Source organism: Enhydra lutris, unplaced genomic scaffold (assembly GCF_002288905.1).
Source record: "Enhydra lutris kenyoni isolate GAN:26980312 unplaced genomic scaffold, ASM228890v2 scaffoldscaffold118, whole genome shotgun sequence".
Taxonomy (NCBI): domain Eukaryota; kingdom Metazoa; phylum Chordata; class Mammalia; order Carnivora; family Mustelidae; genus Enhydra; species Enhydra lutris.
In genome coordinates, this window is record NW_019154202.1 from 1,274,880 (window position 1) to 1,287,043 (window position 12,164).

Consider the following 12,164-nt stretch of genomic DNA (forward strand, 5'->3'; position numbering starts at 1 on the left):
CTGGTGTTGTTGATGTTAATTTTATTGGTCTTCCCTCATAATTTATGGACTTCTTTTTTCTTGCTCTGTTTAGGATTTTTTATTTCTATTATTTTCAAATTTAATTATAATATGTCTTGGTCTTGGCTTGTTTTTGTTGATTTTGTTGTTTTGTTGTTGATTTTGATGGGAGTTCTTGGTGCCTCCTGGATTTGGATGTCTGTTTTCTTTCCCAATTTTGGGAAGTTTTCTGCTATAATTCTCTCAAAAAAATCTTCTGTTTCATTTTATCTCTTTTCTTCTGGGACTCTTATGATACAATTGTTATTATGTTTCATGGAGTCACTGAGTTCCTTGCCTATTTTTGTCATCCAAAATTTTTCTTTCTTTTGTTCAGCTTCATTATTTTCCCTAATTTTATCTTCTATATCACTTATATGTTAATTTTTCCATCCTTGTGGTCATTGCCACTAGCTGGTTTCAACTCTCAGTTATTACATTTTTCATTTCAGCCTGATTGGTTTTTTAGCTCTTTTATCTCTGTGTTAAGTATCTCCCTGATGTCTTCTATACTTTTCCTCAAGCCCAACTAGTATCCTTATGATTGCTGTTCTAAATTCTGAATTAGGCATATTATTTATATCTGTTTCAATTAGATCCCTGTCTGTGACCTTTCCTTGGGCTTTTCTTTGGGATAAATTCCTCCACCTTGGAATTTTTTCTATGTCTATCTTCTTCTCTGTGTTAGAAAAGCCTATTATGTTTCCTGCTCCTAAGAGGAGTGGCTTTATAGTTCATATAGTGTCCAGGGCCTGCACTTCAGAATGTGTTTCTGGTGTGTGCTGCTGTGTTTTGCTGCTCTATCCTTTGGGTCAGTTGTCTGAGAAGTTTCTCCTTGCCTGCAGTGGAGAGTGTTGGACCTTAGGCAGAGTTGGCAAGTTCTAAGTAGGTGTGCTCTGGTCTGCTTATTGAAAGAGACCTGATTCTGATACTAGAACTGAAGCTTTGCAGAACTGTATGGTCAGTGATGTGGTCCATCCAGGGCTTTGTGCTGGTCTTCTGGGGTAGGGGATGACTGCACTAGTCCTAAGCCACACTTGCCTGATAAAATTGGTACCAGCAGAGCACAGGGGGGTGAGACTTGGTGTAAGCAAGTTAGGCAGCCAGTATTTTCACTGTGCTATTTACTGAAGTTGGTTTATGCTATAGGGTGGGGGAGGAGAAATTGTGCCAACCCAGTTCTTTGTCCCTGGAGAGAGTAATCCGTGCTTGATGTTCTCAGGAAAGCACTTTCAGAAGAGTGAATGATTTCCCCTTGTGTATTGCAGGCTTTTTTCAGATTGCTGATTTCACGCTGGATCACTTGCCTGCCTGGAACTACATAGTGCACCTTGATCTCTACCCAGCCAGGATTGCTGACTTTTAAAATTCCAAACTTCGGGGACCTGGTGTGGCAGAGATCTGTCTAGGAAAAGATCTTGCCAAGCTGAGACTGTTGCAGATTTGACTTAGAAGCTCAGTAACACCAGAGTGCATGGGCATAAGAGTTGGAGTAAGTAGGCTAAACAGCCATTATCTTCATTAGTTACCCTCAGCAAGTGTCTCTGCACCTATGCTGAGTGGTGAGGGAGGGAAATGGTGACTGGTGGATCTTTTGTTCCCATAGAGGCAATGCTACCTCTACAGATGCACTTCAAAAAGTACAAGCAGTCTCTCCCTAAGCCCCTCAGAGCAGTCTGCCCCAGGGTTGCTCGTTTGCCTACTCTCTAGGAGTAAGGCAGTGTCTTCAGGTCTCTATCCCAGCCAAGGCCAGGGACCTGTAAAATTACAGTCTTAGAGCCACACTGGTTGTAAAAACTCATAATATGCAGCTTCTTTCATTTTCCCAGCCACTGTCTTTAAGGAAGTGTTTTACTTATGCAATCCTCTGTGCACTCCTCTCTCTCTTTTTGTCTCTCTCTCTTGCTCTCACTCTCATTCTTGCTCTCTCTCTCATCCCTCCATGACCACAAATCCATCTCCTCCACAGCAGCACCTACTTTCTCTTTTCCCTCCAAAACACATCTCCACACTTCCTACCTTTCTCAAAGTGGCCTCTGCTTTTGCTCTAGTTGTGTGGTTTGTTCTATCAGTTCTCAGGTAAATTTCTTGAGTATTCAGAATGATTTGATAGTTAATTAGCTGTGTTTGAGGGCTGAAGCAACTCTAAGATCTCCTAGTATGCCACCTTCTTAGCTCCCATAGTGCAACTGATTCTTTTTTAAAAATATATTTTATTTATTTATTTGAGAGAGAATGAGAGAGACAGAATGAATGTGCATGAGAGGGGAGAGGGTCAAAGGGAGAAGCAGACTTCCCACCAAGCAGGGAGCCCAATATGGGACTGGATCCCGGGACTCCAGGATCATGACCTGAGCTGAAGATATTTGCTTAAACAACTGAGTCCCCCAGGTTCCCATAACTGATTCTTTTTAAACTATCTTTATCTTCCTACTATTTGGAAAGACTTTGTATAGCCCAACTCAATTTTAACACTTACCTTAGATAGTATTGCTATCATTTATGTTTCTACTATCACAACCACTTTTTTTTTACATTTTAAAAAAACTTTAAAGATTTTATTTATCTATTTAAGAGAGAGAAAGTGAGAGAGACAACACAAGCTGGGGGGCGGGCAGAAGGAGAAGCAGACTCCCCAGTAGGCAAGGGGATCAATGTGGGGCTTGATCCCAGAACCCTGGGATCATGACCTGAGCTAAAGGCAGATACTTAACTGACTGAGCCACCCAGATGACCCTATCACAAACTGATTTTTACCATCAACAGTAGTCATTACCTTTTCAAGATTTTGAAATTTCTTTATTATAGAACACACGACTTTTAAAATAAATATTGCATTCTCCTTAGGGTTTTTATTTGGGTATTTTCAACATCTGATAGATTTGGACCACAACATCACAACTCATCAATAGATGCCATCTGCAAATGCCAATTTGAAGACTCTGGGCTATATAAAATAATTACCAGCTATTCTATTTGTCTAATTTAGAAATTTGCCATGAAAGCAGTCATCTTGGAAAGAGATTTGTTTTACAATTCAACTACAATAGAACTCTCCATTTTTCTGTTGCCATTGGAGATTCTCAAGTACTTTCTTCCCTTTCTACGATTTTTTCCACTGATACTAGTCTGTTGGGAATGCACTTGCAAATGCATGTGGAAGAAATAACTCCTCCCACTGTCTCCAGTTATATTTCTATTGGCATTCTGATTTGCATTTAGGAATCAGTTTTTACATATAATATTTTCAATGGTGGCACATTCTTTTTTTTATTATGTTCAATTAGCCAACATATAGTAAATCATTAGTTTTTGATGTAGTGTTCAATGATTCATTAGTTGCATATAACACCCTGTGCTTGTCACAACACGTACCCTTCTTAATACCCATCACCTGATTATCCCATTCCCCCAACCCCTCCCTTTTGTAACCCTCAGACTCTGGGAAACAATGGTGGCACATTTTAATTTGACTATAATGTAGCTAACTTCAATCCTTAAACATGCTATAAGTTTAATTAGCTTTATAAACTGTCTTGGAAATTTAACCTCTACCTTATATAATTATTTGTATATTTATATAATTACGTAAGCCCCAGAAAATTTTTATTACCTAAAATATCCCCTCTGGCCAACATTCTATCCTTAAAGAGATTAAGCTTTGATGACTTCTAAAATGATAGTTTCACTTTCTTCTCATACTTTCACTTTATCAATCAATTCTACCTATTGTTCTGATTGAAAGTAGCAGTTGTTCTACTGATTTCTACATTCTGATGAAATACCTACTCTCTCGCTTTTCTATGTCCAGTCCTCCACATTATTTTTACTTATACCTGAGTATTTTTCTCCTACCTCTCATTTTCATTTTTCTTCTGTTGATTTTATAAATCTAGACAGAATTTACTTGTTCTAAATTCTTTTGGAAAATGTTCCTAAAATGAAACTTATTCCATAGTTAATAATTTAAAATCTCATTCTACCCAGGACAGTGAGGCAGACTTTCACTCACGTGTCATATTCTTCTCAAGTCTCAGTTTTCAGTTGTAAGTCCCTCAAGGTTATATATTTCTGATGATAAAAGACATGGGAAGATACACAAGGAAAAGTATTAGCTGTCATCATCATCATCATCATCATCATCAGGTGAAAAAGATTCATCCTCTAGGATGAATATTCTTCCTTCTAATAAAATAACCTAAGTGTGTTCTTGGTCTTTTCTAACTCATCTCAGTGCTTCTGTGCTTCCACTCTTTAGGAGACAGAGCAAAGGAAGGGAAAGCTTGAACTCCTCCATAAACAGCCCCCAACTCCAATGCCTATGGGACCAACTTGATAAGAAAATGAATGAAGTGCACTTGGTAGAATCAGAATACATGGCTTATCTAAATGGGACAGCCATTACTTAATTCCGGTCAAGTTGTGGCCCTTCAAATGTATGAGTCCAGTGTAGTCAAGTCATCCAATTTTGAAAGAAAAGTTTAGAATATAGATGTGTATGGGATTTGCCAAGTTTTAGGTGTTGGCAGGCTAATGTAGCCCATGAGTTGCCAGATCGTGATTTGTGTCCTAGAAGCTGAAGTGGATGTCTTTTCAGCATTTCTGGCACATTCAAGAAAATCTGACTTGCACATTCATTCTCTATAGACAAACTAAATGAAAAATCAAAATTATTAGATTATAAGGAGTATTCAGTCAAAAGAAAAATGATAGATAATTTGAATATACATTCTCCAGAAGAGAATATATATCTTCCAGACAGACTGTACCTCTGTTCTGATATTTTTGCATTTCATGGTTTAACTTACCAAGGGCAAATTTATTTCATTTATTCAATTTTCAGAGTTGAGGGTGTATCAGAACAATCAATACTTCTCGTATGTATTTACTGCCTATAACTACAACCCTGAAGTGTACCCATTGTAATTAAATTTTTTGCTGTTGAAGAAACTGAGGTGCAGAGAAATGAAATGAACTGCACTAAGGCCATACAGCCATAAGTGAACAAGTCTGAGTTAATATCCCAATGTTTTTGGCTTATTCTGTGCTCTTGTTATTATACCACACTATTGTCTTTCTAAGTCTCAGTGTATTATTTGTTCCCATGTGCATCAAAAGGAATGGGTAACAATCATGGGATTTTCTTTAAGTTCTATAGATACACTCCGGGAAGACAATACTACACTTAATTAGTAAAATAACCTCAAGACCTCAGCAAGAAGAGTTACTTTCCCTGGATAAATTCCTAAAAGAGGAACTGTTTAATAAAATTGTCTACATGTTTTATCAAGCTTTCGTTATTAGAATATTGTCATTCAGATAACTTGTGCCTACCAAATAACCTAATTCCAACCAGAGTATGAAGTGTCTGTTTCCTTTAGTACCACTAATAATGTTACTAATATAGTGCTTACTATGAATAGTGCACAGTTTTAAGTATTTGTTGTACATTAACTTACTGGATTCCCTGATAGCTTTTCCTTTCATAGATAAAGAATACCAAGGCACAGAGACTAAATTACTTGCCCAACCTCCTGCACCTAAGTGGAAATAGTGGAACCAGAATTTGAACCTAGGCTGTCTTAGATCACTGAAGTTAACACTATTATCAGTCTCTTTAATTTTATAGACAAAAATATTTCAATTATTTCAATTTATATTTATTATTTAAGTAGATAATCTATTTTTCTTTTTCAATTCTTCCTCCATTCCTTCCCTTCTTTTCCCTCCTTCCCTCTCTTCTTCCCTTTTTCCTTTCTTGCATTCTTCTTTTCTATCTGAACATGCTTTTCCACTTTGTAACATTAACATATCAGTTAATGTCTTTTGTATATTTTTTTCTTTGCATGTTCATTTTGAGATATTGAATTGTAAAAAGTCTGTTATGTCATGGATACTAAGATGTTGTGTGCTATAAATGTAAATATTTTAAATTGACTTTAACCTCATTTTTTATTATATATTTGACATATAGAAATTTTAAAATCCTTATTTAATGAAATCTATGACTTTTTCCATTTTTTTTGTCATTGTAGTTATCACCATACCTAAATTATAAAAATATTGCCTATATTACTTTTTGAGAAAGTTTGTTTTCTAATTTTTCATCTAGAATTTATTTTGGTATATGACATGAAGATTCAAGGAAGACAATTTTTTCATTTTGTAACACTGTTCAGATCCATTATTTTTCTCATGTCATTTCCATCAGTTCAATAGGATTTGGTAAAGAGAAGAGGTAAAAAAGCATAAGCTTAGTTGTCACCTTGAACAAGAAAGCTGATTTTTAAAAAACCTAATTATTCATTTTCTTATTCTTTTTAATAGCCTTATTTTTTTACTATTTAATAGTTAATTTTTATTTTTAAATTTAAATTAAATTAATTAACATATAATGTATTATTAGTTTCAGAGATAGAATACACTGATTTATCCATCTTATATATACACTATACCCATTCATTCTTTAGTAGTATGCTCTAGCCTCCATGTATTTGAGTTCTTTCCAAATTTCCTCTTGTGATTGAGTTCAAATTTCAAATATTGGGATCTGAAAATATGCAGGAAATCATCCTATCTTTTGCTACTTGTTGAGACCTGATTTGTGACCCTGAATGTGATCTATTCTGGAGAATGTTCCATGTGCATTCGAGAAGAATGTGTATTCTGTTGCTTTAGGTTGGAATACTCTGTATATATATATGGAGTCCATCTGGTCCACTGTGTCATTCAAAGTCTTTGTTTTCTTGTTGATCTTCTGCTTATATGATCTGTGCATTGGTGTGACTGGGGTCTTAAAGTCTCTTACTATTATTATATTATTATCAATGGTTTTCACTAATTTTGTTAATTGGTTTTTATAAAGGGCTGCTCCCATGATAGGAGCATAAATATTTACATTGGTTGGATCATTTTTCTTATCATGTTCAGTTAGTCAAGATATATTACATCATTATTTTTTAATGTAATATTCAATGATTCATGAGTTGTGTATAATACCCACTGCTCATAATAACATGTGCCTCCTTATTGCCTGTCACCCAGTTATCCCATTTCCCAACCCCCTCCCTTCTGTAACCCTCAGTTTGTTTCCCAGAGTCTAGAGACTCTTATGGTTTGTCTCCCTCTTTGATTTCTTCCCATTCAGCTTTCCCACCCTTCCCCTATGATCCTCCATGCTATTCCTTATATTCCACCACTAAGTGAAACCATATGATAAATGTCTTTCTCTGCTTGATTTATTTCACTTAGCATAATCCTCTACACTTCCATCCATGTCTATGGAATGGGAGAAGATATTTGCAAATAACATTTCAAATAAAGGGCTTTTATCCAACATCTATGAAGAACTTATCAAGTTCAACACCCAAAAAACAAATAATCCAGTCAAGAATTGGGCAGAAGACATGAACAGACACTTCTCCAAAGAAAACATACAAATAGCTAACAGATGCATGAAAAAACTGCTCAAAATCACTATTCATGAAGGAAATACACATCAAAATTAAAATGAGATTCCACATCACACCAGTTAGAAGGGCAAAAATTACAAGAAAGGAAACAACAATTGTTAGATCTCTTATTGATTAGACACTTTAATTATGATATACTGCCCTTCTTCATCTCTTATTACAGTCTTCGGTTCAAAATCTAATTTGTCTGATAGGATTGGTACCCCAGCTTTCTTTTGAGGTCCATTAGAATTATAAAATGTTCTCAAACCCTTCACTTTCAGTCTGGAAGTGTCTTTGGATTTAAAATGAGACACTTGTAGTCAACATATTGACAGGTCTTGCTTTTTTATCCAATCTGATACCCTTTGTCTTTTGATTGGGGGCATTTAGCCCATTTATATTCAGAGTAATAATTGAACGATATGTATTTAGTGCTATTGTATTACCTATAAAGTCACTGTTGTATATTGCCTCTGTTCCATTCTGGTCTGTGTTACTTCTGGTCTCTCTCTTTGCTTAAAGGATTCTGTTTAATATTTCTTGCAGGGCTTGTTTAGTGGTCACATATTCTTTTAGTTTCTCTTTGTCCTGAAAACTTTTTATCTCTTCTTTTTTGAATGACAGTCTTGCTGGGTAAAGTGTTGGTGGCTGCATATTTCTTTTCCATTTCACACACTCAGTATATCCTTTTATTATTATTTTTAAATTTCTTTTCAGTGTACCAGAATTAATTGTTTATGTACCACACCCAGTACATCTTTATACCACTTTCTGGCCTGCCAGGTCTGTGTGGAGAGGTCTGCTGCAGTCTAACGTTTCAACCATTGTAGATTGAGGGCCTCTTGTCCTGAGTGGCTTTCCTGATGCTTTCTTTGTCTCTGAGGTTTGTAAATTTGACTATTATATGTCAAGGTGCTGACATATTTTTATTGATCTTGAAGGGGGTTGTCTGTGCTTTCTGGAGTTGAATACCTGTTTCCTTCCCTACATTGGGAAGTTCTAAGCTATAATTATCTTCAATATAACTTCTGTCCATCTCTCTCTTTCCTCTTCTTCTGGGGTTCTAATTATTTTAAGATTATTTCACTTTATGGTGTTACTAATCTCTGGAATTTTACCCTCATGATTCAGTAGTTGTTTATCTCTCTTTTTCTCAGCTTATTTATTCTCCATCATTTTGTCTTATATAGCAACAATTCTGTCTTCAGCAGTTAGATCTCAATTTTTAATGGCATCGTTAATAGCCTTTTTATTTTGACTTTTTAAAATCATAGTATGTTAGTCACCATACACTACATAATTAGTTTTTGATGTAGTGTTCCAAAATTCAAAGTTTGCATATAACACCCAGTAATCCAGCCAATATGTGTCCTCCTTAATGCCCATAATTAAGCTAACCCATCTCCCACCCCCCTCCCCTCTAAAACCCTCAGTTTGTTGCTCAGAGTCCATAATCTCTCATGGTTTATCTCTCCCTCTGATTCCCCCCCCTTCATTTTTCCCTTCCTTCGCCTAATGTCCTCCATGTTATTCCTTATGTTCCATGAGTGAGTAAACCATATGATAATTGACTTTCTCTGCTTGACTTATTTCACTTAGCACAATCTCCTCCAGTTCCATCCATGTTGATGCAAAAGTTGGGTATTCATCCTTTCTGATGGCTGAGTAATATTCCATTATATATATGGACCACATCTTTATCCATTCATCTGTTGAAGGGCATCTCAGTGCCTCCCACAGTTTGGCTATTGTGGATGTTGCTGCTATGAACATTGGGGCATGTATGTCCCTTCTTTCCATTACATCTGTATCTTTTGGGTAAATACACAGTAGTGCAGTTGCTTAGTCATAAGGTAGCCCTATTTTCAATTTTTGAGTAATCTCCACACTGTTTTCCAAAGTGGCTGCACCAACTTGCATTACTACCAACAGTGTAAGAGGGTTCCCCTTTCTCCACAACCTTTCCAACATTTGCTGTTTCTTGCCTTGACAATTTTTGTTATTCAAACCAGTATAAGGTGGTATCTCAATGTGGTTTTGATTTTAATTTCCCTGATGATTAATGATGATGAACATTTTTTCATGTGTCTGTTAACCATTTGTATGTCTTCTTGGAGAAGTGTCTATTCATGTCTTCTGGTCAACTTTTGACTTCATTATTTGTTTTTTGGGTGTTGAGCTTGAGAAATTCTTTATAAATATTTGATATCAGCCCTTTGTCTGTAGTGTCATTTGTGAATATTTTCTCCCATTCTGTGGGTTACCTCTTTGTTTTGTTGACTGTTTCCTTTACTGTACAGAAGCTTTTTAACTTGATGAAGTCCCATAAGTTCATTTTCACTTTTGTTTCCCTTGTCTTTAGAGACGTGCCTTGAAAGAAGTTGCTGTGGTCAATGTTGAAGAGGTTATTGCCTATGTTCTCCCCTAGGATTTTGATGGATTCCTGTCTCACATTAAGGTCTTTCATCAGTTTTGAGTTTGTCTTTGTGTATGGTGTAAGACAATGGTTGAGTTCCATTCCTCTGTGTATAGCTGGCCAATTCTTCCAGCAGCATATATTGAAGAGACTGTCTTTTTTCCATTGGATATTTTTTTCTGTTTTGTTGGAGATTATTTGACCATAGAATTGAGGGTCCATATCTGGGCTCTCTATTCAGTTCCATTAGTCTATGTGTCTGTTTTTGTGCCAGTACCATGCTGTCTTGGTGATCACAGCTTTGATACAGCTTTCAATCAGGCATGTGATGCCCCCAGCTTTGTTTTACTTTTTCAATATTTCCTTAGTGATTCGGGTCTTTTCTCGTTCTGTATAAATTTTAGTGTTGTTTGTATCAACAGCTTGGAAAATGACATTGGTATTTTGGTCACAATGGCATTGAAAGTCTGCATTGCTCTGGGCATCATAGATGTTTAAACAATGCTTATTCTTCCAATCCATGAGCATGGAATGCTTTTCCATCTTTTTGTGTCTTCTTCAATTTCTTTCATGAGTGTTATGTAGTTCCTTGAGTATAGATGCTTTACTTCTTTGGATAGGTTTATTCCAAATTATCTTATGGTTTTTGGTGCTGTTATAAATGGAATCAATTCTCTAATTTCTCTTTCTACCATTTCATTGTTAGTGTATAAGAAAGCAACTGATTTCTGTGCATTGATTTTCTATCCTGCCACATTACTGAATTGCTTCATGAGTTCTAGTAATTTGAGGATGGAGTCTGTTGGGCTTTCCATAAAAAGTATTATGTCATCTGTGAAAAGAGAGAGTTTGACTTCTTCTTTACCAATTAGAATACCTTTTTTTAATTTTTGTTGTCTGATTGCTGTTGCTAGGACTTCTAGTACTATGTTGAACAATAGTGGCAAGAGTGGGCATTCTTATCATGTTTCTGATCTTATGGGAAAGGCTCTCAGCTTTTACCCATTGAAAATGAAATTCGTTGTGGGTTTTTCAGAGATGGATTTTATGTAGTTGAGGAATGTTCCTTCTATCCTTATATGCTGAAGAGTTTTAATCAGGAAAGGATGCTGTATTTTTACTTGATTAGATTTAATTCTTTTGCTTCTCCAGAAAGGGACTCTCTCTTGTCTTCTATGCTTTTTTTCAGGCCCAGCTACTATCATTATAATCATTATTTTATACTCTAGTTCCAACATCTTAGTTATATCCACACTGAGTAAGTCAGTGTGGCAGTCAGTACTGGCAGTCAGTACTGCCTCTTGTTTCTTTTTTGAGGTGAGATTCCCATCTTGTCATTCTTGAAGAAAGTGGTTGCTTTTTTATTTGTAGAATTCCAGCAATTCTTTTCTTAGATGTCTGGTTTAGTTCACAGGTGTTCAGAAGGATTTGATAGGTATCTAGCTGAATTCCTGGAACCAGACAAAACTAAGGTCTCCTACTCATTCACCATCTTTGAAAGTCTCTTATTCTTTTTCTTAAAAGTTTCTTACCTGATCTGCTAAGATTTTCTATTTCTTGAATATATTTTGGTCATGTATATCTTCTTAGAAATGTAGTACATATACCTATTTTTCCCTGTTAATAGCAAGGAATTGTACAATGTATTTCATCATTATTTCAAACATATCCCCTTCACCTGTGATTGAGTCTATTTAAGCAATACTAAATTTTTGTCTTAATCTTGTTCTTCCCTTAAGTTTCAACTAAGTAATGTGCTTCTCACTAACAAAGTCATGTTCCTTCATTCACTGGAATGCTAATTTTATTTGGTTTCAAGTTATTTAAACAATATACTAGATATTTGGGGGGGAATGGGAAAAAAAAAAAACCTCACATGATCCATAAAGTGGGGAAAGAACTAAAGAAAATGTACTTTTGGCCAAACTCACAGAAACTGAGAATAGAGTAGTGGTTACCAAAGACACGGTTAGTGGGAAATGTGGAACTGTTGGCTAACGGGTAAAAATTCCAACAATAAGATCACCAAGTTATGGGATATAATATACAGCATGGTGATTATAGTTAATAATACTGTAATATATATTTGAAAGTTGTTAAAGGAGGGGAGGTTGGCAAGATGGCAGAGGAGTAGAGGACCCCATTTCAACTGGTCCCCTGAATTTAGCTGGATATCTATCAAACAATTTTGAACACCAAGAAAATCAGACTAAGATTTAGGAATATATATCTGAATCTCTACAAGCAGAAAAGTG